The sequence below is a fragment of the Molossus molossus genome, unplaced genomic scaffold (assembly GCF_014108415.1).
Source record: "Molossus molossus isolate mMolMol1 unplaced genomic scaffold, mMolMol1.p scaffold_m16_p_3, whole genome shotgun sequence".
NCBI classification, from domain to species: Eukaryota; Metazoa; Chordata; class Mammalia; order Chiroptera; family Molossidae; genus Molossus; species Molossus molossus.
In genome coordinates, this window is record NW_023425366.1 from 31,912,543 (window position 1) to 31,936,252 (window position 23,710).

The 23,710-nt window shown below is 43.1% G+C and overlaps 1 protein-coding gene and 1 non-coding gene across 2 annotated transcripts in view; one reads left to right on the top strand and one right to left on the bottom strand.

Annotated features, from left to right (window-relative positions):
- Nucleotides 1–14,599: 14,599 nt before the first annotated feature.
- On the bottom strand, nt 14,600–14,669 carry LOC118643043. Its single transcript, XR_004961931.1, has one exon. It is a non-coding gene; the product is annotated as a small nucleolar RNA SNORD123 (small nucleolar RNA).
- Nucleotides 14,670–17,717: 3,048 nt separating this feature from the next.
- SEMA5A (semaphorin 5A) overlaps nt 17,718–23,710 on the top strand; it is a 428,940-nt gene continuing 422,947 nt past the window's right edge. Inside the window, exon 1 of the mRNA XM_036280207.1 lies at nt 17,718–18,148. The gene's annotated coding sequence lies outside the window, so the exon portion shown is untranslated. The remainder of the gene's footprint in view (nt 18,149–23,710) is intronic.

Here is a 23,710-nt window from a genome sequence, read left to right on the forward strand (position 1 = left end):
GTCTTTGTGCAATGTTTTGTTAACAGATCCAAGTAAATTATGAGTTATCTCAAAATAGTGGACTAAACTAAAATGTATAGCCAAATAACTATTGTAGAATGTGCCCCCAACACTGCACCCCCGCCTTGCCCTGCCCCACCCCACCTCACCTCACCTTCCCTCTTTCCTTCTCCCTCTCTCCTTCTCTCTCTCTCTCTCTCTTTCTCTCTCTCTCTCTCTCCTTCTCTCTCTCTCTCTCTCATACACACACACACATACACTTGTACTTTTGAAGGTGAAGCAGCAAAGGATAAATTAGACCCCCTTTCTTGTAAGGTGTTGGTGGAGACAGTGGAGCCTGGGAGCAGGAGAACATGCCAAGACACTGGCACCAGATGTAGCCGTGTCCCCACTGGCTGTGAATCTGGGAAGGACACATTACCACCCAGCCTCTGAGTCTTCATCTGTATGATGAGGTTTAAGATCAATGATCTCAAAAATCCCCCAGGGCTCTCAAACCTTATCTTGACATTAACAAAGTAATATTAATTTTGCAGTTTCATAATCTGTAATTATACATTTTCATCTTCAACTCCGTCTGCTTGCTGACCTCAGGAACGTGAGCCATTAAACTTGGAATAAAAGCGCTTAGAAGTTACGTTTGCCATTTCGTTATAAAACAAAATTAAAGTGCCAAGAGTGTTCTGTCAGTTCAAATTAACATTTGGACACAAGAAAGTGCTGGTGTGTGTACCAAAGATAGCCTGTGGTCTTTTCACACTCCTGCTGAGTTCAGTTTTTCTCAGAATTGGGGGAAAAAAGAAAAGTCACACGTTGAAACCAAATGAGATTCTCGTTTTAAAAATTCATACAGTTTGGAGGACATTTTAATTTTCCACCCATTATTCTACATAAAGAAAACCACGGACCTTGGTGCCTGTAGGGTTTGGCCAGAGCGCTGAGATTTGTAAGTAGCTCCTTGCTTTACATCTGCTCTTTATCCCAAGGGGGGGACTCAGTCCTGACAGGTATCCTCTGCTGGAGTTATTTCTGGACATGTTCAGTCAGCCTGATCCCAACCTTTTAACTCTAAGGTCTGTTATTGCCTAGCTTGGTAATGCCTTTGTGAACCTGTAACCTGCCATTCCTTTTGTCTTCAATCTCTGAGGAACAATATCCTGACAGGCAAGGGCCTCTTCTTAGGAGAATCAAACTCGGAGCAGGCTACATTTAATGTGACTTGGACGAAACTCAAGGCTGTCTTAAAATGTAGATTTCCCTTAACGTGTCAACTGGGAAAAATGAGCTTTGGTATAAGACAAATGATTTCCCCACACTAGGTAATGTCATTCTCTGAGTTACAGCAGTTTACCCAAATCCTTAGTATTTTTGTCACATTTAAAAATTGTTGGAAATGATCTAACATAGTAGCATAATAGTCATTCATTTTCTTTTCATTCTACCAGCAAACATTTTTGGGCACCTGGTAACATAAACCACTACGCAGACATGGTGAATACCCAGAAAATAAAATGCGCTTCCTGTCTGAAGAGCTGATGTTCCAGAAAACAAAATTCCTGAGAATGAAGACTTCAAGGGAAAGGAAATGGTAGGGATTCAGTCACAGGAATGGCAAGCTTTTACATTAATTCTGATTTGCTTTCAGGAGAGAACGTGCAGGCTGTGCTTATTAATATTCCTCTAGACACTGGTTCTCAAAGTGCAGTCCCGGACCCACAGTGTCAATGTCACCAGGCTTTGCGATGCCAGTGCTGGGCCTTACCCAAGGCTGAGTGAATCAGAAACGCAGGAGGCTGTTGGGCACCAGTTCAATTCGAGCAAACCCTCCCAGTGATTTTGAGAAATGCTGAAGATGGAGCAGCACTGCTCCAGAGCCACAACCTGGGGCAGCCGGGGCCCTCCGCTTGCTTATGCGCATACAGTGTCATTGGAACACAGTTCAGCTCTGTGTTGTCTAGAGTTACAACTGTGTGGCTCAGGACGCAGAGGCACTTACTCTCCCGCCCTTACAGGGAAAGTTGGCGCAGCCCTGGGCTAGCACACAGTGGTGCCGGAACCCTCCTGCACCTCCTGGTTGTTTCATCCTGGGGGAAATGACTTCACCTCCCTGTGCTCAGTGTTCTCATCCAGGAGGTGGTGATAATAAAGTTCCCAGCATTTGTAGTTACTGGAGAGGGGTCGACATGATCGTTTAAACTTCTGGGGCCAGAGCCCAGCAAGCCGGAAAGTCAATGCATGTCAGCTCCACAAAAGACACATTACAAGACACTTCGCTGAAGAGGGTCTGGGCCTCAGACGTTTGTGACTTCATCGATGTAGTCACCATATATGGTAGGTGAATCACTGCATGAGGCTCTGGAGAATGAAATAGAAGACAACCCAGCCCACTCAGAGAGCATAGCAGTGTTTATCCTGGTGGACACGGGAAGGTGTGGCACGATTTTCTGGGACCGAGGTACCAGCAGGCCATTTCCTCACCCCCCCCCGCCCCCCCCCATTCCTGACATGTTTCCCTGGAGTGAGTTGGAATGACATGTCCTGAGGGTAGAAAAAGGTGAAATAGATATTATTGTAGCTCTTATGGTGCATGATTAAATAAGCGTGTCCCTGCTTGTTGATCTGGGAGGTTAGGGTAGAAGGAGCGTAAACAATGGTCAAAGTGGTCTTATGCTACTCAACGGGAAATGCTTTCTCAGTTCATATCTCACAGAAGGCTCCTTCCACTCATGCACAAAACTGCGAATCTCATCCAGCAGAAAAAAGTGTGTGTGGGTGTGTGACAGAGAGAGTGGGAGAGGCAGAGTGACCCCCATAATATTAGCAGTCCCAAAAGTAAGAAACTTGGCAACAAACATTTTTCAGATTGTATTACAGATAGACAAAACATTTTATAGAAAACTGATAAAAGTTGATACTTTGGTGAATCTTTGAGCAAGATGAGCAAATATTTAGGGTTTTCTCTCATTACATAAGATTCTAAACAGGAAAAAGTGTCTCTCAATAGAGTTTAGTATAGAATGAGTTGCTGTATAACATACTCAGAGCATCACCCTTAGAGATAGACATGAAAACACAACTGGACACTCAAATCTTTGTTCTCTTGGATCATTTCTTTCTCAGGACTGTCAGAACCTTTATGTTTCGAAGACAGGTGAGCTTTTGTATTGACTATAGCCTGAGGTTAAAGGTTGGTAACAAGGCTATGTATCAGATCCATCTGGAGGTCTTTTTCAGAATCATAGGTCTGGACTCATCCCCCAGAGATCGATTTACTGGGTGTACAGTCAAGCGTGGGCTTGTTTATGTTGAAAAAACTCTCCAGATATTTCTGATTAGTCACACTGGTTAAAGGTCATGGTGACTGCTCCATCCAGAGGAGGTACTGGAGATTAACATCAAAATTCATTGTACAATCATTCAAGTTTACTGTGTTGAAACTTGTATAAGAAGGCTGGTACAGTAGAAAGACTATGGAGTTCAAAGTCAACACTTCTGGATTCTTCTGGTTGTTAGTTTGCACTTTGCTCCATAGAGGCACACCTTCTCTGAACAACATTTTCAAACTCTATAAAATGATTACAGGAGTAATGATTTGCTCCTGGCTGCTGTCTCCCAAACTTCCTGTATCACACTGCCACATTCACTGAAGGTCCGGCTTGGTAACTTCCACATCAACATTGGTCATGCATCTAAGATGCTGGCCTTCTGTTCCATGACTGATCTGTCCTCTCTGCCTTCAACACCATTAACTTCACCTCATACCATTGTTATGGACACACCTTGGACCAGTGGGCCTCTTCAACCTACCCCTCCCCCACAACAACTCCTGTTCACTTTCTTTAGGCTCCCATTGCAATGATTCCTTGACTTCATCTTGTCCTCCAGTTCGCGGACACCATCATCATTTTTGTCCCGGTGTCCTATTGGTTAACTTGCATTGCATGACCATCCTTAAGTCACTTCCTTGTGAACACTGTCAACTTTCCTGCTTCTCTTTTTTTCTGTTACCTGTGAAACCATCCCCTGGTAAGCCCTAATCATTGGCCTTCTCCGCACCGGAGACTGAGGTGCTGAACTTTGCTAGAGAAAATTTCACTATAATGTGGATGGAGTTGATTTTAGGATGAATTGGTCAGTCAGTGCAGCATGGAGATTGCAGTAAGCTTGTTTTCCTGATGTCCAAGGTGTTGATTTCATAGTGTTGCTTCTCTTCTTTGACGTTCATGCCCTCTCGTTACTTCCCACTGAAACCTGGCCTTATACAGTTAGTTGGCCCTCCATATCTGTTGGTTCCCTATCATGGATTCAACCAATTGTGGATAGAAAAATATTTGAAAAAATGTTAAAATGTTGCTGATGTGTTCTATGTGGATAGGCCTATGATAGTTGTGTCTGTAATGAACATGTATAGATTTTCTTTTCTTATCATTATTCCCTAAACAATATAATAGATTATTGTTTACATAGCATTTACATTGTATTGGATATTATAAGTAATCTAGAGATGATTTAAAGTATATGGGAGGATGTGCATAGGTTATATGCAAACATTACACCATACTATGTAAGGGACTTGAGCATTTGCAGATTTTGGTATCGGGGGCAGGTGGAGATATCCTGGAACCAGTCCCCTCAGATACTGAGGGAAGATTGCATTTTATTAGGAAAACAAACAAAAGTTCTTAGAGGGGCAGGTCTTCATCAGCACCAACAAAATTTCCATTCCTGCCCGGTCGGTGTGGCTCAGTGGTTGAGTGTCACCTACGCACCAAGAAGTTGCCATTTGGATTCCCGTCAGGGCACATGCCCAGGTTGTGGGCCAGATAACCAGTGGGGGGCATGCAGGAGGCGGCCAATCGATGTTCTCTCTCATTGATGTTTCTCTCTCTCCCTCTTCCTCTAAAATCAATAAAGAAAAAAATTAAAAAAATAAAATTCCTTTCCTGCCTGTGCCTGATCTGCCTTGATCCAATCTCCTATGATAAAGCTAACACAGCCCCTGCTCTCTCCAAACACAAATTCTATTGCCTCTTATCTTTCCAAGGCTTTTGTTCCTGGGATTATCTTGTTTCTCTACTGCATAGTCAATTTCTCTCTGTCCATGAAGGTATTTCAATCAATGTATACACATACTTCCAATGACCCACTTTAAAAAATAACCATCTGTGTTCACATTCCTCCAGCTGCTACAACCAATTTCTTTGTTCCTCTTCAGGATAAATAAAAGTGCTCTATTGAGCTTCCTTTGCCTACTACCTGCACTTTCTTACTTCCCAGTTCTTTATTGAATTAGAACATTTTGTGAGCATACAGAAAAGGATAATAATCTAATGAACACCTACCAAAACAGTTCTATCCAATCTTAACATTTTTCAATATTTGTTTCATATCTTATTTTTTTAATGGCAAACACAATAACAGATAAAGTTGTTTATCTTTTCACAATCTCTGCCCACCCCTATAGCAACCTGAATTTAGTGTTTATCATTTCTGTGCTATGTAACTACTGTGTATGTATTCATATATTATATAGATGTGATTTTTCGATGTAAGACTTTATATAAACTGGCAATACAGTGCATGTCGTCTGCAACTTTGCCAACTGGGCTGTATGGAATGGACATTTTTAACTTCACAAGAATGGCCAAAATGCCTTCCCAAGTGATTATACCAATTTACACCTCTAAAGTTCCCCTTGCCGATATTTGATAACAGTTGGTATCACCAGACTTTTTTTATTATTGCCAATCTGATCCGTATGACATGGTGGCATATTGTTTTAATTAAATTTCCATGACTGTTAAGGAGATTGTAGTCTCTTGTTATGTTTATTGGCCGTTGAGCTTCCTGTTTCATTTGGACATGTCTCTGTTGCTTCCTCCTTCTACGGTGGATTGGTGGGAGTTTGAAAATACATTCTGCCTGTGTTTTTTATTAATTGTATGCACTGGAAATTCTCTCAGGCCAAGGCTTGCTTCTAAGTTATATGTCGTCATAGGTAAGTTCTGAACTTCAATGCTGTTTGCTGAATTGATTTTTTTTTTCTTTATAGCTGGTCTTTTATTTTGAGAACTGCTTCCCTACCCAGAGGTCATATAGATAGCTTCTTATATGTTTTCCTTAATGTTTTCTCACTTTAGCGTTACTCTACTTTGAAGCTATTTCTATGAGTGGCTTGAGGAACGATTCTAATTCAGTGGTTTTCCACCAGGGTTATCACTTGTTTTTTGACCCATGTTTTGAGTCCCACCTCTCCCTGTGAGCACTTGTCATATCATCAGTTGGTTGCCTCCCACACGTGACCAGGGAGGGTCAAACTTACAACCCAGGTATGTTCCCTTAAGCTTTCTGTGCATTGGCTGACACTCTAACCACTGAACACACTGGTCAGGGCTATCTTGTTCATTTTCTACAGATATTCCTTAATCATTCTTAGACCTGTGATTTTACCTTGCTTATACATTTTATGATCCACTTAAGTTCCATGTAGCCAGTTGAGATTTGGGTTTCATCTGCAATTTTTTAAAGGATGTATTTGGGGAGCATGTGTTTTCTTGATGAATGTTTAATATTCAAGATGTTATATACTAAATTATTCTATATATAAATGTAGGATAGTATCAATTTGGCTAGGCTTTTTTTAGGATCTTTAAATTTTGTTTTATAAGTTTTCCACAAAGGTCCAACATTCTTTGCCAACATTATTCTTAGGTAACATATTGATTTTTTTTTGTTGTTAATGTTATCTTTTCTAAATTATATTTTCTCATATTTGCTGCTGGTTTATGGGAACAAAATTGATTTGTGTACTGAGAGTTTATCTAGCAATATAGCAGACTTGAGAATTTTTTCTTCTAATTATCTGTAGATGTTTTTAAGTGCTTTTACTGGAGACAATTATATTGTCTGCAATTAAAAATTTGTGTCTTCCTTTTGTGGGAGTCAGGAGTGAGTCTCCCCAGAACATCCCCTCATCCCGCCCCCAGGCAGATTATTTCCAGTTGAGAACAATTAAAGCCCAACACATTCAGAAAGTGTTTTTTTTTTTTTTTTTTAACCTCCCTTTACCTGCCTAAAGGAATCCAGGTAGAAAAACCTGCTTCCAGAGGGAGGGGAAGGAGGGTGTCAATGGGGGGAAAAGGAGAAACATCTGTAACAAAAATAAATAAATAAATAAATACGAGTGACAAAAAAAGAAAGAAAGAAAGAAACTTGAGCACAGTCACCTTAGCACATGTGAATGAAGTGAGGCGGACAGGGAGGACCCACGCAAAAAATCTGACTCTAAATTACCCCCGTGCCATTGTTTCGGGTGACCCTGCATGAATGTGTTCACCACATTTGCTTTCTCATTTACCTGTAAATTGCACCTCCTTAATCCAAAATGACGTATTTATCTCATTTTACCTCACTGTCTTTGGAATTTTCATGCTTCTGTAAATTGCCCCATGTGCAGGTATTAAATTTTGATTTTCTCCTTTAATCTGCTGTACATCATTTGAATTATTTGACCAGTCAGAAAGTACCAAAGGAAGGGAAGGGAAAGTTTGCCCCCAACCTTTTCAACTAATTATCTCCGTGTTAAGTAGAAACGTTGGTATGAGCATGCTTGCCTCTAGCTTCCCTTTCAAGTGAACATCTCTAAGTTTTCACAATGAAATATAAAGTTCCCTTTTAATTTATTTTTGTAGATAGTCTATCAGATTAGGTAAATTCCCTTTTATTCCTAGTCTAATAGCTAAAAGAGTTTTCTAAAAATGATAAATATATGTTAAATTTTATCAAAGCATATTATGTAGCTGTTGAAGGATCATACTGTTTTTCTTTATTCGTTGATAATGTGGCTAAGACCACATACTAGTCCTGACAAGCTCAGGGGAGGCCTGTGTGGCGGCTTCACAAACTCAGAGACCTCAAGTAACCACACAGGATAGTCTAACATTAAAACTTTCTAACTAAAAGCAGGTAATGGCAGGTCATCAGGTCCTAGGCTGGTATTTTCCCCGACAAAGGTGAAATCTTTCCCTGAACTAAACCTGTCTATTGTCTTTTTGCTTCTAGAATAACTTATCTTTGGACTATCAGGGTAGTTTTCTTTTGTTCGCAGACCCTCAGGGCACAACCACAAACCAGAGCAGAGACCACGAACCCCCCTCATTGTTGTTATTATCAGGTTAATTGTTAACTGTTAACTGTCTTTTATACCTATAAATGTAAAAGAAGTTTGTGTCTATTCCTTTTACTTTTTATCCAGTCCCAGAGGTTTCTTGGCCTTTGATTCTGCTGTATAAAGTAAGTGGTAACATTGCCTTTTCAGGAGCATTTTCTCAATCCCTTGAGATTTTGCTTCCTCGTAATTGTCATCAGTTTGGCTCAAATAAACTCATAAAAAATCTTACAGGTTTGGACATTTGTTGACAATGAGATGAATTATATTAGTATGTTTTCTAGGGATAAATCATAATCCTTGAATTTTGGGAGTTTGGCCTATGACTTTTCTTTTTCTTTTTGGTACGTGCCCCTAGCGGGAACCGAACCTGAGACTCTGGTCTGCAGGCTGACGCTCCAACCACTGAGCCAAATTGACCAGGGCAGGCCTATGACTTTTCTATTCATTAAAATAACTTCCATAAAGTAGGGATTGTAAGGATTATGTCTTGAATATTTGGTAGTATCTTCCTAGAAAACCATTCGGGAATGTTTGTCTGTTTTACTTGTTATGTATGTACTGATGCAGTTTCTTTAATGATTCCAAGTGTTATTTGAATTCTTATTTCCTCTTTAGTTTTCTGAAGTTAAGTTTTTCTGGAGAGTTATGTATTACTAGAGGTTGATCTATTTCATTAAACCTGTATTATTTTTAAACAGCTTTGATAGTGTTGATTCTTTCCATTGTACCTTTATAGTCTTTCATTAATATATGATATTAACTGTGTTATTTCCCTTTGCTCTTTCTCTGACTTTCTGAGTTGGACTTTTAGCTTGTCAATTTCAGTCCGTCTTTCCTAATATACGTACTTAAGGTTTTCTCCGTAGATGCTACATCACATAAAAATTTTTATGTTGTATTTTCTTTTTTAAAATATGTTTTTATTGATTTCAGAGAGAGGAAGGGAGAAGGAGAGAGAGAAACACGGATAACAGAGAACCATCGATAGGCAGCCTCCTGCATGCCCGCTACTGGGGATTGAGCTCAAAACCTTGGGGTGGGGGGGTGGAGTGGGGAGTAGGGGGGATGACCTCCTCCTGGTGCATGGGATGACCTCAACCAACTGAGCCACACTGGTGGTTGGCTCAGTTTTTGTTGGTACGTGCCCCTAGCAGTAACCAAACCTGGGACTCTCTGGTCCTCAGGCCGACGCTCCAACCGCTGAGCCAAACTGGCCAGGGCAGGTTGTATTTTCATACAACATATGGATCTTTCTGATTTCTATTGTCTTCTATGTCCTATGAGTTATTAGAAGTGTGGCTTACTGGATGGGGGGAGGGGTAGAGCCAAAAAGAAAGAAAGCTCATGGACATGAACAACAGTGTGGTGACTGGGGGATGGGAGAGATAAATGGTGACGGATGGAGGCTTGACTTGGGGTGGTGAACACACAATACAGTGTACAGCTGATGTGCTGCAGAAATGTGCTCCTGAAACTTGTATAATTTTGTTAACCACAGTCACCCCAATAAATTCAATAAAAAGAAAAATAAGAAATGTGGCTTACACTTGACAAATATGAACTATTTTAAGTGTTTTATTTAAAAAGATTAATTTGTAACCTAAATGCATGGTACTGATTATTTAGAATTTATTGAGGTTTGCTTTGTGGCTCCAGACTTGCTTAATTTTTGTAAATCTTGCAGGAAAATTTGATAATTGTTTTTCTCAGGTTATCTAAATTCATACAATTTAATTTAACTGATCCATGTGGAATCAGTTAGCAAGAGAAATGTGCTTCACCAATAACTGTGGATTTGTCAATTTTCCTTATAATTTTATAGATTTTTACTTTTTATATTTTGAAACCGTTTGGTTGTTTGCATACACACTTGTATTTCCTGATAAACGAGTCATTTTAGTTAGTAAATTTTACTGGACGAGATCTTATCTTTAAAAATCTATATTTCTGATATGCATATTTGCAAACTCTCTTTATTTTGACTAATATTTACCTGGTATATATTTTTCCCATTGTGTTATTGTGCTTTTGGATATAATCGGATTTTCATTGTCAACATAAGAAATGCCCAAAGCTGTAAGAATTTTTGAGTTATTTGAGCCTAACTGAGGACAATTGCCAGGAAACAAAATCTCAAGGGATTGAGAAAATGCTCCTGAAAATGGCAGTTTTGCACTTTATTTATACATTGGAATCAAAGGGGAAGACATAGTGGGTATATAAAATCCACTGGTAATAGATAAGAGAGGGGGCAGCAAAGTTGGGGTTAAATATCCGGTACTGAATAAAAAGTAAAAGGAATAGACACACACTTCTTTTACATTTGTGAGTCTAAGTTAGTTAACAGCTAACAATGACATGATAATTATAACAATGAGGGGGACTGTCTCTGCTCTGGTGGGTGGTAGTGCCCTGAGGGGTGGGGAGAAAAGGAAATTACTTTGATATTCAGACAGGCTCAGTTAAGGTCAAGATTGACCTTTGTTAGAGAAAAATACCATCCTAAGAGAAGACTACCCTCATGAACTGCTTATAGTTAGAAAGTTTTAATTTCAGACCATCCTATGTGGTTACTTGAGGTTACTTGAGTTTGTAAGGCCGCCACGCAGGCCTCCCCTGAGCTTGTCAGGGTTAGCGTGTGGCCCGTTTTTTGTCCACAACATGTATACTGAATTTCTACTAGTTCTTCTCTTTTTACATTTTTTCCCTTTCTCTGTCTTTTTTCCCCCTTTCCAACTTTCTACTGGATTAATTAAGTTATCTTTATTTCATCCCCCCCCCCGCTACTGTTTTATTTATTGTATTGTTGCAAAGTATTATAGCTGTCCCCCTTGCCCCCCATTGACTCCTCCATCGGCTCCCACCCCCCTCCTGCCTTCCCAGCCAAATGTCCGTGCTCATTGGTTGTGCATACCCCTCTACTGTTTTAGATTATATCCTTGGATTTTTTCTCTTTTTTTTTTTGGAATTATATTACCATCCTTACTATTTTAACAAGTGTGTTTGAGTTAAATTCTAAAATATTTCCACTCTTCCAGACTCTCATGCCCTTTCCTTATTTACTTGTTAGTTACTACTCATCCCTCAAATGTCAGGTCAAATGCCACCTTTAATGATGCCCATCATAAAATCCCACCTTTAATGATGCCCGTCCTGACTCTCCAGACTAAACCAGACACCCCTAAACTTTCCTTCCCTAGCATTTATCAGAGTTTGTGATTACATGTTTGTGGGATCAGCCCTTGCTTCCTACCTCTCCCCAAAAGGCTGTAATTCCTACAAGGGCAGGGGTTGGCTCTGTGCTGCTCGACTCTATTCTTAATGCACAGCTCAGTGCCAGGGCACATGCTGTGCAGCCAACTCGGTGGAAGGCAGGAACGCAGAGCAGGAGGGAGGGCCGCCTGGGTGGCAGTGTTGAGAGAGGAGAATGCAGGGATCCCAGAGCTGGAAGAGGCTTATTCCTTCTGTTAGGAATCCATTCTCCTGCTAAACCCAGAACAGACACTGATGGACAAAACAAAAGAGAACGTTATTTCTTCCTCCTGTTATGGAGTCTGGAGGTGACGGTCTTTGGCTGAGATGGGGGCTCCAGAGGGTCACTTGGGATTCAGGTTCCTTTTTCCAGCTCTCCTGTTCTTGGCTCAGGGCTTATATACTCAAGGTTACCTTACAGTCCCACATGTTGGCTGGAATTTCAACTATCACAGTCAAGTTCCAGGCAGGAATTCAGAAGTGGGGTGTTACTGGCACCCCAGTGTTTTTCCTTGGGTCTGCCTGCCTGTGCACAGTGGCCCAAAGAAATGCATAAGCAGAAGTGTGCCGTATTGAAATAGTTTAACCTTGAGTTGGCCAGTCTGGACATGGGTAGCTAATGCTAAAGATCCAACTCCCAAATGGAGTGTAGGTTATAGATTATATTTATAGGGCAAAATCACAAGACACTGTGGGTTAGGGGTTCAGGGTCGTGCTGGGAGCAGATTGACTGGAGGTAAGGTAAGGGTAATGAATGATTTCTTTGGGTCTTGAGGGCAGCTTGGAGGTCTTCTGGAGTTCCTCTGACTGGTCTCATGGGAATGTAGCCAGAGGGTCATTTCACTTTAGGCTCAGGAACTGAGATATAACGTAGGTCAAGACATTATCTTTAGCCTGCCAGGGGTCCAGAGTGTGACCATCAGTAAGGTTCAGGCTATGGTCTGCTGCCTCGAGGGTTGTATTATCTGGGGGAAAGGCTAGGTCTCTGAGGGGGCTATCTATATATATAGAGAGATGATTTCTAGAGCTAGGATTTAAAACTAAATGTAATCAAAGTCATATGAATCCTTGGTTTCAGGAGGAAAGGGCAAGAAATATCACACACAGCTAGTTGTTGCCCCCTTTTATGAATTCTTTCTTGGAATCCCACTGACTTTTATTTTACTGATTCTGATTACAGCTAAGTTACATGAAAGTAGTTTTTTTTTTTTTAAGCCAGGCAGATTGCAATTCAAATATAATCAGGTCTGTGTTATTAAGGATGATCACTGTGGTACAGTGCTAGAGACCAGGGGCACAGGGAGACCTGTAGACCAGGAAGAGGAGGTGTTGGTATTCTGGCTGAGAGAAGTTGATATTCAGAATTAAGGTGACAACAGTAGGAATGGAAAGGAGGGGCTGAAATTAGACTCGACAGAAGGGTGACAGGATCCTTGACAGCTCATCTTCCCACTTATATGCTTCAGGAGACACTTTGCCTACTGGTCAATTTCACTTAGCAGATATTTCTTTTCAATTACCTCAAGGTCATCATGAGCTAATCTTCCTAGTAAATGATGGAATAAACTAAGGCAGAGTAACTTGTACTTCTAAATCTATGCAGGATGAACATTGTTTTTGAAAATTTATTTCCAAATATATTTATACCCCCCCCCCAACTCTCTACTTTCAAAGACAGAGGACTATAGAGTACATTGATTAATGAGCATCAAGCTTATCTGCTATAAAAGTACAGCCATTCTTATAGACATTCAAGATACACACAAAGCTCCAGTCAGAAAATAACACCCAGAAACCATATGGATGCTTTATCTCCATGCCACAAACCACCTGAATTTCCTCTAGGTATTCCAAACATCTTTTAAACCCAGCATTTTCCCTCACCTCAGACCATGCTTATAAAAAGGCAACTTGAGGTATTTTGAGTACAATTTTAGTGCAGGGGAATTGAGTTGCTAGAAAAATATATCTGGAAATTTAACCATAAAGACAAGGCAAAAATACTTCCAGAGGTGGTTTTCATCTGTGGAGTGAGTTCCAGAGAGGTCAAAGGTGAGCAAGCTCACCGGGGTTGGACTAGGGCCAGGGCGCTCTGTGACAACCTCCATGGGAAAACTGGCAGGGACAAAACATGTTTCTGACAGACATGGGAAGTGGGAAGCCGGCCCTGGGTGGGTGCGGGTGGAACCCAGACTTCAGAGAAGGGAAGCATAGAGTGGGCAGTGTACGGGCTGGCAGGGGGCTGGTGAGCAGGCGTCCTAGTGGTTGCCCTGGTCCTTCAGTTTAAGGTTCAGGACCCCACATTTTGTCCCATGCCCATTTACTCTCATTCTCAGATGTGCGAGAACTATTTCCTCTCTATTCTGTTTTAGTTTCTGGCTATTGCTTTTGAATAAAATTGGTCTGCTTAGCTCTGCCATGGGAGTGGGCTGCTAACCTAAAAGGGGAGTATTTCTTGAGGTAAAAGAACCTTAAAGAACCCCGATAAAGCTCAAGGGACTTGAGTAGGAGCTGATGGCTCCCTGAACTCCCCCCACTTGGTGATTCTTCTTCTGTCACAACTTTGGGGGAGCATCACAGCATTATCTGTAGCCATATCATGGGTCTTTCAAATACTCAAAATAGTATATGAAAAAAAACCAGCAGTAGGCAATCTTAGTGAGGCATAAAACTGCATATCATTTTATCAGTGTTTGGCCATTTTAAGAAAAAAACTAATGGGGCTGATCAAAGAACATAGCAGTTTTCTCAATTCTTAAATGTCATAGAGCTAAAAAAAAAAAAAAAAAAAAAAGAAGAAGAAAAACAGGACAAAAAGGGAACACTTGTGGATACTTGTAGTGTCCCCTGGCTCATTTGTAGAAAAATCCAGTTAAGATGTAAATGCCCACAGGCTACAATTTCTGGTCTGAGGTTTTTCATGACACTAATACAATCTCGAGTGTTGTAAAGGTCACAGGTATCGAGGTTTCCCTTGAAGGTCACTCCTGATCACAGCAGCATCTTCATCTTCACTAGGAGACATTCTCTCCAGCCTCCTCCCTGCTGCTCCCCTCTGAGGTGGCAGTTTATCGATGTAGCTGAAAATCAAGCGCAAGGGAGAGAAATAAAGACAAGACAAAACTGGTTAATTATTTCAGAGACAAACAAGATCCCTCATATTGCCACAGAAATTGAGGTGAATCAGGAAATGGATGGCGTTTTTCAGGTCACATGAGTCAGTGCCCCAAAATTCATCATTTTCACCGAATGTTTGATTGGTGTTCTCATATATATATATATTTTTTTTAATGGCAACTCTATTCTTTTAGTTGCTTAGACCTTTTATTTATTTATTTTTTTCCTTTAATAATTTTTAGAGAGAGAGAGGAAGGGGGAGGGATAGAGATAAAGACATTGATGAGAGAGAACATTGATCGGTCGCCTCCTGCATGCCCCTCACTGGGGATTTGCCCACAACCTGGGCATGTGTCCTGACTAGGAATCCAGCCAGTGACCTCCTGGTGCATGGTTCAATGCTCAACCAGTGAACCACATGGCCTGGGCTGGTGTTCTCATTCTTTTACATTGTGTGCATGACTGACATAAAACAGTTTAGGGAGAGCCATAATTTTATTTTTAAAAGAGAACTAAACAGTTTTGTTTTGAAATTATCACCTAGTTCTACCATGTGAAGAGAAGCTTACTGTAGGAAGTTCTTCAGTGAACAAAACTTAAACAAAAACACACCCAGAAATTTCATATGGAACAAGGAAACACCTGTGGCTTCTTTAAAATAATTTTATTGTAGAGAACCTTCTTCTGTGCTGGGCCCTGGGTATTGAATTACATCACTCCTTTCTCTTTCAGTGCTTATAGAGGACACATCTGCCAGCGGGTTTGTTTAAGGTCCAGGTGAAGACAGGGTAGCTCAGGAAAGTTAAGGAACTTGCCCTAAGTCACAAAGTGAAATCACGACCTCAGTTTAGGGCCATTTCACTTTAAGGATGAGCTATTATTTTGTTTCTCATCTGTCCTCATTATTAATTTGTAATGCATTATCACTAAACATACATATTACTGCCTGTGAAATTGACCTCCCTCCCCCACATACACATAAAGTTACACAATTTATTCAGTTAAACGTTATCTTATCAGTCCCCCTGAGTAACCATATAGAAAGCTATTTTCTTCCCACTGCTACGCTCTCTCTATATGCCAAGATTTTTTTAAAGTGTACATGCCTTTAACTATAATGTTGAAAGGCAAGGACAAGGATTAACTACACATCTGGGTTGTAATTTCTGTTTCCCTTTGCCCTGGCAGCTGAAGGCTTCAAAGGTACCCATGCACCCAAGAACTGCAGGGTGCACAGGCTTTCAACCTGTGGGTCGCGACCCATTTGGGGGTGGAAAGACCCTTTCACAGGGATCGGCTAAGACATAACAGTAGCAAAATTACAGTTATTAAGTAGCAACGAAAATAATTTTATGATTGGGGGTCACCACAACATGAGGAACTGTATTAAAGGGTGGCGACATTAGGAAGATTGAGAACCACTGGCAAGAGTAAGGTAATGTTCTCGCTCCTCCTTCTCTCCACCCGGCAAGAGCAGAGCAGCCAGGCTAGACCTAGGCAGCCTCCTCCTCCCAGGGTGCCTCCTCCTCCCGGGATGGCTCCTCCTCCCAGAGCGTCCCTAGGCCTCTGTGCCACGCAGGCAAGAGAATCGGAATGTCAAGAATGGAGCTAGTGCCCTCATGCCAAGCATACAACTCTTAAGCTGTTCAGTAAAGTCCCAGGAGCCAGGCAGCTGCCAGGCACCAGCCAGAGTTCCCCTAACACAGGTGCCCAGCTACTGACATTTCCTCCTGGATGTCTTAAAGGACATCCGAGTGAGGAGTGAGGCCTTGAGTACCCAGGCAGCTGGGCTGAGCTTCCATGGAAACCTTCAGGATTGCTTTCATTTAATTCTTTTAGTAAAAATATTTCTACAAAATAAACAAAAATCAATGTCAATTTGTATTTCTATTCTCCTTCTCTTCGATATGACTGGCTATGACACCTTCCAGCAAGTGGTGAGTTCTTTGTTGCACAGATGAACTCAATGGTACAGTTATGGGCATACTGGCCCATTCCCAGTATTGGGTATCTCAACAACCTGCTCTGGAGCGACATCATATGTCACTAGCTAAGAGAGGACAGCGGTGGGGCGTTCATGCATTTCCTTATGCAAGGGGAACTTTAAAGCCACCCTCGAAAGCCCAGGTGGAGAAAAGTAGGCCCAGAGATATTGTCCCCACCCTCGTTCACAGGAAAAGGGTCACGCGCTGCTCTTCGGAGGTCTGAATAGATGCTTTGCTAAAATGTATCAAATTCTAGGAGTCTTGCAAGGTACTTTACAATTATGAATCTTTTCACTTGAGTACTTGCTCCACAGAGCGGAAAGATACTGCAAAAGTGCAACAAGTAACATGTAGCCCCAGAACTGGACGAGCTCACCTTGTCCATCCGAGAGCTCCTCTCTTAACGCTCAGCATACTACGTGAGGACCCCCTGACCTGCCTCCCTGGTTCTTCCGATTTGTTCCTGTCTCTGAATTCTGCGGAAATCGACCCAAACTAGGCGGGAGGCTCACCCCTAAGTCGCTCCACCAAGAACCAGCTGCGACTCTCTTGGTCTTTAAAGAGTTCCAGTTCAGAGCCCGTAAGAGGTTGTTACACAAAAAGGAAAACAAATCACAAACTCGGGAGTCCCGGAGGACTCGGCAGCCCCTGCCCACCCCCACATCACACGGCCGCAATCGGCCGGGAGACGCACACGTACCTGGAGCCGAGGCCGGGGAAGTGGACGCGCCACGTCTAGGTCTCGGCCCGCGCCGCCTCCAGCCCTTTATACTGCGCTCCCCACCCCACCCCCACCCCCACCCCCACCCCCAAAGTAGCCACGTCCGAGCGGCGGGACAGGGGCGGGGAGCCACTGAAGGTCCGTGAGAGGGAGCGGGGGGAAGGAAGCCCCCAAAAGTCCAGGCTCGGGCGCACTGCACAAGGGAGGCCAAAGTGGGGTTCCTGGGGTGCAGGGGCGCCGCGGGCGCACATGGGGTCCGGTCCCGGGAAGGGGTGGTGTCGGGGGAGGAGCTCTGGGAGGTCAGGCGCGGGTGGAGCACTCGGGTTTCACTAGTGCTGGGAGCGGGAGGAGGAGGCGCGGCGGCGGGGGCGGATCGGGGGCGGGGCGAGGCGGCCCCGCGCTCCTGGCTCGCGCTCCCCGCGCTGTTCTACTCGCCTGGAAGGCGGCGCCGGAGGCGGCTGCTCTCGCTGCGCCGGCTCCTGTGCGCTGCCCTCCCGCCGCGGGTGGGCTCCGCAACCCACGACCAACCGCGGCCCCTGCCGCGGCCCCATTCTCCACCTCTCCTCCGCGGGGAAAGCCCAGTCTTTGTAGCCAATCCCGGGGGCTCCTTTGCGGAGCTGGTTAGGACACCTAACTTTGCCTCCTTGACCGTCGCCCCCGCTGGGAACGAACCTGTTCACTGCCGGGCCCGCCGCGCGCCCGGGGACGGTGAGTCTACCGTTCAAGCCGGCGCCCCAAGCCCGGAGCGCAGCAAGTGGGGTGCGGCTCTGGGGAAGTGGTAGGGGGCGGCGGCGTCATCGGCTGCTGCCTCTACTTTCCTCGTCCGGTGCTGAAGAAGACCCAAAGACCTCTCCGGGGCTCCAGGCGCTGGGTAACTGGCACGAGGAGCGCGCATCGCACCTGGTAAGCGACCCCCTTCACCATCCCCAAGTGACCGTGGCCGCAGCCCCACCGCAGCCCACTTGGCTGCTCGGACCCGGGGTCGGCAGTGGTCGGTGAATGTGTCGTGTAGATCTGGTTAGAGGGTCGACCTGCAGGCCTGAATAGGAGACAGCGGGTGGTGGCGCGTACAGGATTAGGACTACCATCAGTGCGAGGGCTCACACAGTTGAGCTAGTGCACCAGCTGGAAGTTTGTGTCCCTGCCTTTGCCCGAGGCCTGCGCGTGCAGAGGTAAGGAGCAGAAGCGACCGGTCTGTGCGCAAGACGGGACCCCCTACCCAACACCTCAGGAAGGTGCGCAGTGGAAGCCTGTGTCCGCACCTGGAGCATGTGCAGGCTTGTATCGTCTGGAGCGAAGGGCAGGGGTCCCGGTGGCTGAGGCTTGCAGACCCCCGGCTAGGGCAGCTTTTTCTGTTCTAGTTACAGCGGTTTTTAGGCGCGTGAGAAACTGGGAGGCAGTGTGACTTGGGCTCAACTCCGCCAAGAGCTTTGGTTAATGAGTGAGTGAGATGGAAGCTGGGGGCCGCCCTGAACGCTGCGGCCGGGGATGCACAGGCCTGGGGAACCGCCTGCCCGATGGGCTGCAGGCCGGCAAGTCCCTTTCCGCGGGCATCTCTGCGCCCTTACACGATTTCGCATCCTCTGGCTCAGGGTTTCGGGGCTGGAGGCAGATCTGGCCCGGAGGGAACTGGTCCTCCCAAGGTGTGCGAGGAAACCACTGCGGAGGAGTGATGTTCCCGGTATCGCTGCCCGCGGCGCCCGGTGCGGAGCCTAACAGTCGATCCCTATTCCCCGGGCTTTGGCGGGAAGCGCGTTCACCTCCTCGCCCTTTCCTCGCTTTGTACCTGGACGCGGCTGCTCAGAGTTGGGATTTAACTTTCCTGCGCCTGCGGCGTCCCGGGAATCCCCGGAAGGGGGCGCTGAGAGCGAGCGCTGGAAGAGCGAGAGAGGATGCTGAGAAGAGCGACTAGGTTCTGGGTGAGTGGGTGGGGGTCCCAGTCAGCAAACAGCAGGACCAGGAAGATCTTGCAATAGTTTCATAGGGGTGTAGGGTGGCAGCAACTGATCTGTTGACCAGAGGGAGCTGTCAGCGTTGCTAGAAGAAGGGACAGGAAAGGTGGTCGTCAAACACAAGTCCTTTAAATAGAAAAGTTCCTTCCAGAGACAAGCATCACTGCAAACTCTTCCTGTCTGTATCTCTATCTTCCTCTCTGTGACGATTGTCTCTACTCAGAAAAAATTCGAAACTTGGTGAAGGTAATGTAAGTTGTGTTTAATACTGACATAAAGTTCTGCTCCTCAGGAGAACATTCGTTAAAATGCCAGGAGTTACAAATGATTGTTGCAGCTTGTTTTTAAGGAAAACAATTGCATGTCACCCTAAGCTTCCCGAGAAGAGCTCTGTCATCATGATCAGTTTTGGGAACAGCAGATAGTATGCTATTAACTATAGTTAGTCTCTCCTAAGGAGGCACAGAAAGACAAAAACTGATTTTACTAGGGAAGATTTTTAACACCTAATTAGCATTGCTAAATTAATTGTTAATATTTAATTTTTATTATTAAAAAGAGGGGTAAAGTTTATCATGCACTATTTTGAGTGACCAGTTCACAACTTCATTCTAGCAGATATCTTAAATTGTGTAGCACTTAAATAACTTTTCTGGTCTATACTTGTGTTTATCCCAGAGGAAACATGGATTTTTTTTTTTTTTTTATCCCCAAAGATTTTTATTCATGTTTGTTTTTAAGGAAAAAGCAGTCCTCAATGTAACTGTTTGGGTTACTTGAAACACAGATTTTATTTTGCTTGAGTTCCTCTCTTGTAAAAACTTTGTCAGAAAATAGCAGCTCCCCCTGGGTGTCGCATGGTCACATTCATGGAACTGCGGGTGATAAACTAGTACCTGCTTTTACATGCTTTTAGCCTGTACGCACTTTTCTTAACAGGGAGAGGATGGATGATGCTAATCATTTTATGCCTTTTATGAATTGTACTAACTTATTTGATGGTTTTAATGTCAGACGGCTGCGACATCCCTGCTGTGAGCAAAGACTTTAGTCTCTGGGGTGGTCAAATTTGTCTCTGTCTAAGTCATTTTTTGAGATGTTCAGAATTTGGTAATAAATAAGCCTGTGTTCTTCACTGCCCTTTTCTTTAAAAACTATCTCTTCACCATGTCTAGATAGAATGAAACGGGAACGTATAGTGCGATAGCTATGGAGTCCTAATGAATATTCATGTAAACTTTGGCTTAAGCTTGAGAGAGTTCATGGACCTTCTGAAGCCCCATCCATGGCTCTGCAGTAAGAAGTCTTATTTCATAGTCACTTCAGACTCTTAATCTGTGACAAATGTTAAAACCAACAAACGTTTCTCTTCGTTGTATGGTAATTCCTTAAAATAACAGATGCCAGCTCCTGAGACTGTCAGATGCTCCTGATAGTAGAGAGCTGCTTGAACTGAACCGTTTACATAGTTCTTCATTAACTTGGTGATTATTTTTTTAATGATTCCAAATGTCTTTTCTGTTGTTGTTGTAAAGTCATTGAAATTGAGGCTTTGCTTCTGATACACATTCTATCACATAAACAAGTAATCATGAATTCTAGAATTAACTAAGATTAGAAACTAATCCCTAGAGAAGAGGTTTGGATTACAAATCATGGTTTGCAGGATAGAACAAATCAATTAATTAATACTATGTCCCAGGCAAGGAATCCGTTTCTGTAGAAGCATGTGTCTAGTGTAGGAGCGAAGCCCCACACGCTGCGGTAACTCCTCCATAATTCTTGATTCTATAATTATACCAAATTTGTATTTAAAAATGCTTCTGAAATTGTTACTATAGTGACTCAAAGTGCTTAGTGTATAATTATAACACCAAGGTGACAAATTTTTGTTTGGTGTTAAATAATTTTTAAATGTAAATTACAGTGTCTAACAAATTGAGCTACTACACCAGAGTGCAAAGTGTCTAAGTGGGACCTTGTACATTTCCTCCCACCTGCATCTTTTTGCAAATTTAGACAGAGAAAATGAACTTTCTTCTTGAGTCTTAAGAGGAGCATCTATATGTGTTTTAAGTTGTTTATATTATGTCTGTGTATTCTTATTGCTAACACAGACATTTCCACATATGCTCCCAGCATCCTTTTAAAATTGAGACGCAGACGTTTTGTTGAAAATTGCTGTTTTTTTAATCACTCTGCCTGTTGCCTTGTAGAAAGGATCTGCCATAGATAGGGGCAATCTGCTGTCTCTATTTCTTGTACAAATTGGTCGCATCATAAAGATAAATTCACAGGTGAGGAGTAGCTCATCGGGGAGCAGGTTGAAGAAGCACCTTTTCGTATGCTTGATAAATACATCACTTATTTCTTTGATGTGTTCGTCAGGTCCTGGTTATCTGATATATAAAATCAATTTCTAACAGCAAGAAAAGGAGGAAAAAAAGAAAAAGTATGCTAGAATGCACATAGATCAACGTTTCACTTTCAACGAGCCTACCCAAAACTTTTTTTGATTCAGAATTTAAGCCAAACAGAATAAAGCAAATGAAAACTCGATCCAAGAGAAGTTTGCATAGAATAAGTACTTTATTATAATATACTGGAATTGACACAATCATTCTTTGCCATTTGAAGGTTCTGGAGCTAGGGAAACCTGGCTCTGAATTTCAGAGTATTCTGAAGCCAGGCAACTTTAAAGACAAGTTATATTTCACCGGGCGCATGACATTCAAAGCAGGATTAACTCAACAGTGGGCTCAAGAAAACAGAACATTTTCTCAAAGGAGTTGCCGTTGTCTTCTTTTAATCCTTTCTTTTTGTCCAAGATTAATGGCTGTTTGACGAGAGCAAAGATGAGCACACTTTACTTCCCATTTCTACGTTTTAAAGTATATTGGCATTTGGAAAAATATTATTTTATTCTTTGCTCTTTTTTATCTCATACACTAAAATTGGTTTCCTGATTAATATGTTTTACCCCCGCCAGTGTGGCTCAGTGGGTTGAGTGTCGTCCCATGGACTGAGAGGTCTCCGTTCGATTTCTGGACAGGGCATATGCCTGGGTTGCAGGCTCCATCCCCGGTGGGGGGCGTGCAGGAGGCAGCCTATCTATGTTTCTCTCTCACATCAGTGTTTCTATCTCTCTCTCTCCCTTCTTCTTTTCTTTAAATTATCAATAAAAACATATTAAAGAAAAAAGAAAAAAGTATTATATTTTAAAAGAATAAATTTTTTAAGGGGTGAATTTTTTATTTTTGGAAGGCCATGAACTTCCTAATCTTTTATCTTCTCGTCTTTCATTTATTATCTCTCACTGTATCTCCATGGAATTGTCTAGCCTAGCGTAGCATGATGAAGAAGTATACCCTGGAACAATTTTATCTTATGTTGCATTTTTATGTACATTTGAGAGTAGATCACATTACTGTAACAGGTAATTCAATTACAGATATGTATGGTAAGTAACCAGGAGAGTGATGCTATCAGAAACCGACTCTACTGAAGAAATAATACTGTATTTGCTGAGATGTGAAATTAAATAAGTTCTAGGCAAGTGACAGTCAGGATTGAGCAAGGACAAATTGTTCACAGGAAATAGAGCCTCTTTTCAGTCACTTCAAATCCACCTAACAGTTGGCAACGATGGACGAGGTGCCTATGCAAGAAAAGCCGAGCCATGAAAAAGTCATAAGGAAAATTCTGCTGAGCAGTTTTCTGTGAGTTGTCTGTAAAACCAGAAAATGACTAGTGCTTGGCTAAAACTTCCCAGAAGAGATGCGTTCCTCCTAAACCGAGTCCAGATAAAATTTCACACAAAGAACTACACTTCCTGTAAAACAACAACAAAACTAGAGTTGGGCACATTTCGGGGAGGGTTCCCAAGCTGTTCTCAGATAGCCACCGAGGATGGTGGGTGCCCACTGCAGGACTGCTCACGTGTGCTGTGGAGCAGGCCAGGACATTGGGGTTGGACATCCTGCAACCAAGTGCATTTTAGAATCCCAGCTGGATTCTGCGATATCTTTTACAGGACCAAGATTTAGATCTGCTGTATAGCTTTCCGGACTATAAAGCTGACAAGATGTTTGTGAGTGGTGGCATAAAGCACAAAGAATTGCTGTGGACGTTGAACTTCCTTTGTCCAGCAGAAATTGTAATGAAGCCATTGTTCACGACAGTTGACATGCAAGTATGAACTAAAGAAGGATTTGCTTCTAGGACATCTGTCTGTCTTGTAAATACTCATGTTTGCTAGCTGTGGACTTTAAGAAAGTTAGTGCTAGAAAGGGGGGTAGAGTAAATATCAGAAGCCCACAGTTTAATCGAGCTGGTTGCCTAATTGGGCAGGGAGTCTGGAGAGGCCTCCGCCCTGAATGAAGCACTCACTGGCCACGGGAGGCCCCCAGGGGACAGGCCCGCCTACTGTGCTGGAGAGAAGTCAGCAGTGGTGGACTAATTTTTGGCTAGAGTTGGGCAGATGGAGAGGGTGGTGTGGGCAGCAGCAGTTGAC